Source organism: Lonchura striata, chromosome 3 (genome assembly GCF_046129695.1).
Source record: "Lonchura striata isolate bLonStr1 chromosome 3, bLonStr1.mat, whole genome shotgun sequence".
NCBI lineage: Eukaryota > Metazoa > Chordata > Aves > Passeriformes > Estrildidae > Lonchura > Lonchura striata.
In genome coordinates this window covers 13015910-13022453 of record NC_134605.1, presented here as the reverse complement: position 1 = coordinate 13022453, position 6544 = coordinate 13015910, and the positions used below count along the sequence as shown (strand labels likewise).

The window sequence follows — 6544 nt, the reverse complement described above, 5'->3', positions numbered from 1 at the left end:
GAAACCAGGATGACCATAAAAAGAAAATGAGGCTGCTGGTAACCATTATAATGTAAGGCTGAATTACAAATGCTAACACCAAAGACCTTTTTCTGTTCGTTATAACCCTTGAGAGTTTTGCCTGTTGGGGTTTTTTTCCCACTTTGAAGGCAGAAGTAGGCCTATAACCATCCCCGTTTCAGTTTCTCTCTTCCCAGCGATGGTTTCTTACAGTCTGTCATTGTCTGTGAGCTTAAACAGAGCACTGCATAAGCTGTATGCATCACATATCTATCCCCAAGATGTAAAATCCTTCCCTTCGAGGGAACATTTTGGTGCAATCTAATGCAAACGCCTAGCCCAAGGGAAGAAGGACCGATGAGGTATTTAATCAAAATGTTTCAGTCGACTTAGAAAAAAAAAAAAAATCATTTAGGACGACCAATGGCAAAGATCAGTGACCACAGGAGCAAGTTCCTACACCGCTCGCTGTATTAGAGAATTAACTTCTAAATTAACCGAAAGCGGAGGACCGCCCTGGAGCCGGAGGCGGCCCGGCAGGCGCAGCAGCCCTTCCCCGCTCAGGGCAGGAGAGCTCCCGGGTGAGCGAGAGCCCGCCTTTACCGCGGCCACTTTCCCCTCCGGCAGCCCGGGGCTGGGGAGGCCGACAGCGCCCGGAGCCCCGGCCCCGGCACGGCTGCCCCGCTCCGCAAGACACCCCGGCGCCAGCGGAGCACCCCAGCATCCCAGCCCCTCGGCGGCGGGACCCCTCGGCCCCAGGGCTGGCGCGGTGTCGTCCCGCGGCGCCGCCGCCCGGGCGGGAGCGGGAGCGGTGCCCGGCCCCACCGCCCTGCGGCATGCGGCGGGATCCCGCGGCAGCCCCTCGCCCGCACCCCGCCGACCCGGCGGGAGCCGCTGACAGGTCGCCGCCAGTGGCCCCGGCACCTGCGCTGCGCTCACCGCCCTGAGAGGAGGGGCTGCCGGCCAGACCGCGGCGCGGCGGAGCGGGAGGGAGGGAGAGAGGGAGGGAGGCGGCGGCGGCGGCGCACGGCCGGCGGCGGGCGGGCCCCCGGGGGCGGCGGGCGCCCCTCGCCCCGCCGCGGGGCCGGGCGGCCGCGGCGCCACCGACACCTTACTTCCTGCTTCGCTACCCGGGGCCAGACCCATCGCGGCGGAGGGATCCCGCCGCCTCCCGCAGCCTCCTCCCCCTCCTGCTTCTGCTTTTCCCGGCTCCCTGCTGCAAGGAAATTATTTGACAGCGATTTGCTGACACTGGGGATTTTTTTCTTTTTCTTTTTTTTTTTTTTTTCTTTCTTTCTTTTTGCATCACGGACTCGGCAGCTCGGCGGGCGGGGGAGGCCGTGCCGGAGGTAAGTGCCGGTGCCCGGAGCCTCCCCCGGCGCGGGGCCCCCGCCCCGCTCCGCTCCATGTGCCGCCGCCGCCGGGGTGGGTGCCGGGCAGCGGGGCCGCGCCGCGCCGGGCCGGGGGAGTGCGTTTCCTGGCGGAGCGATATTTGTTTACAGGATGGGCGCCGTACTGTAAGTGAAGTAGGACCGAGCCCGGGGCAGCTCCGTAATAAATTAATATCGCGATTTGCTCCCGCTCGCCGACACCGCCACGAGCCCCGCGCCCGCCCCCCTCCCCCGCCCGCCTGCACTTGTTGCAGACTTCGCGCCAGGTAGGGGCAACGCTTCGCAAGTTTCGTTTTTGCAGGAGCCGGGGCTGCGCTGGAAGGAGAGGAGGGAAAAAAAAAAGGGGGGGGGGGGGTGGTGGGGGAGGAGGGAGAAAAAAGTTTGCAGCTCGCAGTTGACTTTCGGTCTGCAGCGCCGAGGCCCTGCCGGCTGCCGCCGCCGCCTCCTGCCCGTCGGGCGCGGGCGGGCGGGGGGCGCTGCCCGGTACCTGCCCGGGCCGGCGGGCGGCGGGGCCGGTGCGGGGCGCCCCCGCCGCGGCGCTGCTGCGAGTCCCGGGCGCCGCCGCGCCGTGCCGGGAGCAGAGGCGGGGACGGGCGGCTCGCCGCGGAAGTTCTCCGAGCCGCGCTGCCCGTCACGGCCCCTGACACGAGTGGGCGACCCGAGCGCTGCTCCTCTCGTCCTTCGTCCCGCAGCGCGCTCGGTGCCGTCTCGGTGTCAGTGTTGGGAGCGGAGCGGTCCCGGGGCTCTGCTGTGGAGCCCTTCCCGGGCGGCACCGCGTGGGGCGAGCTCGTTTCGGAGGAATGGGGATTTCTCCCTCCATTCCTGCGGGAGAGGAGCGCTCGGCGGGCTGGGCGCTGGCGGGGCGCTCCGGTTTTCTGGCCCGTCAAAATTACGGAGTGGGAAGCAACAAAAACTCTTAGCCAGGTATTTAAATACCGGAGAGGCGATTTGCAAGTGAAATTAATCGGCAGTTAACCAGTTAATAAATGGATTATGCCTATTCATCCTTCAGCTGACTTTACAGAGTGGTTTTCACGTCTGCCTGTCAACTAACCAGGCTTGACTGATCGAGATGTAAACCTAGCCAGGTTATTGCTTTCATGCTGTAAAATCTAACCTGCACTTGCTGTCCTTGCACATCAGTGCTGGTCCTCATTCAGATAGTTACAGGTGAGGTTCATACATGCTTACATACTGACATGATGGCAGCAAATTACATAGGATAACCCATAGCTTACATATTTATGGAAAATATTGTGTTTAACTGATTGATTAATGGTTTAAGCATGCAAGCACTGAGGGGGGAGTTTTATGCCGTTGGTAGCTACAATTTTACTGTGGGTATGGGAAGAGGAGAGAGTTCACCTGGCAGGGTTGGCCTGGCTGCTCGGCAGGGCCACTCTGCTGCCAGTACCCATCCTGCTTGGGCCTCTGTCTTGCAGAGCTCCCTTGGGACCAGGGATGTGTCTGCTGCCCTCACTCAGGGTATAGTGCCATGGTGAAGTGACCCATCATTACAATGTCAGTGTGTGCATGAGTTGTTCCTGCATGTGGTACGTGCAGCTGTTTGCTGTCATCGCTTATCTGCTTCGTGGTCTTGGATGATCAGTTGGATCAGGATGGAGCCATTGCATTAGTAAGGTGCATCTATCTAGAAGTAACCCATTTTGCTTTTTTGTCCACTGAAGTGATGGAATTTAATAAGCCCTGGTTGGTATCTTATCTTTTTTCTAAGCGTTGTCCAAGGCACACATATAACATAGAAGGGCTCTATGTTCCATGCATGCTCTCTGCATGCATGCTATGCAGCTTTGCATAAAACAAGTGAAGACTTTTTTCCAGAATTTAGATAAGTGATTTTTCATATGAAGAAAATGTGTTGTTTTTCTTTCTACTGTAGAGGATACTCTGATAATCTTTGGAAAAATTAAAGGCTTTAGGATAGCCTACTCAAAAAGTTTTGGTGCAAATGAACACTCTAGAGCAATCTGTTCTACTATTGATGAGCAGCTTGTGTTTCTGAAGTTGGAGACCTCAGTGAGGACCTGAGCAGCATGTGGTGTAGTGGTCAAACCTGCGTATATTGAAAAGCCAAAAAAACTCAAGTACAAGTAATGCACTTCACTGTGAAACTTGGCCTGAATGTGAACTGGAGAACTGGCCTTTTGGTGATATGGTAACACTGGAGCTTTATCATGCTGCTGTGTCAGTGTATGTTCTGCTGTTGGCATCCCTTCCTAGGAAAGAGGGATGAGGCCACAGGTAGCTAGCCAGGCATCCTGCCTCCAGTATTTAGTATCACGGGCCAACATGAGTGTAAATAAACCACAGCATGACTAACCTCTCTACCTAACATTGACTCATGTTGTATTTTGATAGACTGAAAAAGTCTCCATGCCTAAGCCATTTAATTTTCTCAACCTGTATCTTAATAATGATGATATGCCTATTGCAAATACTCCGGTATTCATTAAGATCATAAAGCAAGTCCTTGTTTTAGGTTTATTTTGCTTCTGGGTAGTGCTCAACTAGCCTAGATAGAAAAAAGGAATTTCTAGATTTTAAACTCAAAATTTTGTTACTTTTCTTCTTTTGGCCATTTTAATTCTTCAGGTGATACAGTGAGGCTTGCAATTATAAACTGGACTCATAACTTGGCATCGGGCAGGGAATGTGAGAAAAGTATAAGAAGATCAGCTCTTTAAAGTACTGTAGGTTTCTTAAAACAGTAAGTTAATATTTTGCTGTGAATATTTTAATCTTATTTTTTTTGTTTGTTCCAATCAAGTGGGGAATATATCACCTAAAAACTTACTCAGCCAACTGTTTGAGAAGGCCCTTCTCTCCCTTTGCCAATACTGTAATGGAACAGTTTAAAAAAGAAGGGCCCTACGTTGTGCCTCCTTAATATGTCATAATAACTGTGAGATAAGGCAGTTTCATTTCAGCTTCCTTAGAAATATGTGTTTGTTTTTTGGTTTTTTTTTAAAGCAGTGTTTGACAGACACAAAGTAATGGTTGATGTGGAAACAATTTGTTTCCTCCCCTTGCATTCTTTTGAGAGCTGCATAGCTCCAATAAAAAATTATCATCAGAACTCCAATTTTTCCTGTCCCTGAAATTAACGGATCCTTTTGCATGCCTTCCACTTGAGAGAAGTAGGCAAAAGCATCTTCAAGTGCACATATGAATTCCGCCTGGAGTAGCTGCCACACCCGTGGTTATTTATGTAAAGGTGAGGAGCACAAGTGGTGTCTCTGACTTCCATGGCACTGCTTACAAGGGTAGAGTTACCATGTGTGTAAGTGGGGAGGGACTGGGGGGCTGCATTCAAAACTAAAGGAAAAGGAAGGCAGCAAATTCCATGCATTTTGCTGTATGTGAAGTTACAAAACCTCTTCTTAACTTGTCCATCTCTAAGAAACCTATTACTGTAATCAGTTGCAGGGCTGTGAGGGGAAATTGGGCCTTCTAAGATAAAGACTAAAATAGCACATTCAAATATATTTTAAGAAAGGCAACTCTTCCTTCAGAGTAGGTCTGAACCTGGTTCAAAGAACAGTAGCAACAATTTTATTGGGTTTTTTTTTTCTTTAGCAACTATTTGCTTGAAACCAAACAGATTTAAGAGATTCACTGAAATTACTTTTGAGCAGCATGCGTTTAGGCACCGAGTTAACTATGGAGCTTGTGGGAGTATCTCCTGTTAGATCTGAAATGCTGAGAACGGGCTCTTGCACCAGCATCTCCTTGCTGCTGCCACTGTATGTCCAGGCTGGCCAGGAGGACAAAGTGGGTGACACAGTTGGCCAGCAGCTCATACTGACAGTGGTTCTTGTTGGATGCTGGTTTCTGTGAGCACGAGGAATAGTGTTTTGATAAAAGTTTATTTTCTTTCTTTCTGGCTTGCCTGTGTCACTTCATGATGGTGGGGATGTAGGCTCACCTGGACCTGCTCAAAGCAGCAGCAGAAAAAAACCCCAAACCACTGATTTGTGTGGGGAAAAACTGGAAAATGTGCTCAGGCTACAACCTGCTGCCACAGAAACTTGAAGGAAAATACATAATTTATGTTACTTTGTTCTTGAGAGGATGATGATTTGGGGAACCCAGGACATGCTCTTAAATATATGCCCTATTACTGTGTAATAGTGTTTGATTTTTTTTTTTTTTTAAATTTAAACTCGTTGCACTAGAGTGGGGGTTTTGAAGGGTTTTGGAGTAGTCCTAGAGCATTAGATATATTTTGAGGCTCTGAGTGAAATGAGTCCTGTGGTTTCAGCTTACTCTGTAACACAAACAGCCCACCTAAGTTTTCATAGTTGACTGATGATTTGCTCTGGAAAGACCCAAAATCCTGATATGAGGCAGATTCAAAAGGTAGTTGATTTTTTTTTTAAAATCTTCATTTTAGTTTGTCACTCTCCAATTTACAGTTTAAATTTTGTTAGAATTTCAGACAAATTGCTTCTCTTCGGCTTCCTCTGCTCAGGTGGGCTCTTGTCACTTCCCAGGCACACGGTGACAAGTGCTGAGTTTCCATACCCCACCAATGTCTCAAGCAGCCATCCTGGGTCTTGTCACAAATTTTCTCCTGTCTGTTTAGTTCAGCAAGAAAATGGTTTCTGTCTTTCCCCTCCCTCCCCTCATCAACTGCTCATGGTAAGATTTTTTTATAGAGCCCGCATTGTGATATGTCCTTGAAGTGCAGAGCTGCAGGATTTTGTTTTCATTTGCCATTTTTTTCCTCTTCATGTTTAAAGTTCATTGCAACTATAGCAAAACAAGATTGTTGTAGATGGTATTTTTTGATTCCTTCCTCTCTCTGCCCCCCCCCCCCCCCCCCCCCCCCCCATCAAAAAACTTCATGTTCAGTAAAATGCAAAAACTCAAACTGAGATTTAGGTACTAAAACTTACTCCAGCTAACACTGGAGAGTAAAGACTGCAAAATATGGATTGGGAAGGATTGCCCCAGCAAAATAGGTAGGTGTAAGTTAAATGTTAAATTATCAGCACCTCCTTTTTAAAGGATCCCTGATGGTGAGGTTTTTGTTCACGCCATCTGGCTAGAAGAAGGCTTACCAGGACTTCTAAAGGACAAGGGCCATTTGAGGTGCAGAATTTATATCAGGTACTTTCTTTTTAAGTGAA

General features: G+C 49.9%; 1 protein-coding gene across 5 annotated transcripts in view; it reads left to right on the top strand.

Annotated features, from left to right (window-relative positions):
• The first annotated feature begins 315 nt into the window (after positions 1 to 315).
• The window catches only part of TRERF1 (transcriptional regulating factor 1), a 99913-nt gene continuing 93684 nt past the window's right edge, over positions 316 to 6544 (top strand). For 3 of the 5 annotated variants that reach the window (XM_021547618.2, XM_021547617.2, XM_021547612.2), the window contains exon 1: positions 1088 to 1349. The gene's annotated coding sequence lies outside the window, so the exon portion shown is untranslated. Of the gene's footprint in view, positions 363 to 1087; positions 1350 to 1439; positions 1658 to 6544 lie in introns of those variants that run through there. The other 2 variants (XM_021547616.3, XM_021547613.3) reach the window with 2 other exon arrangements.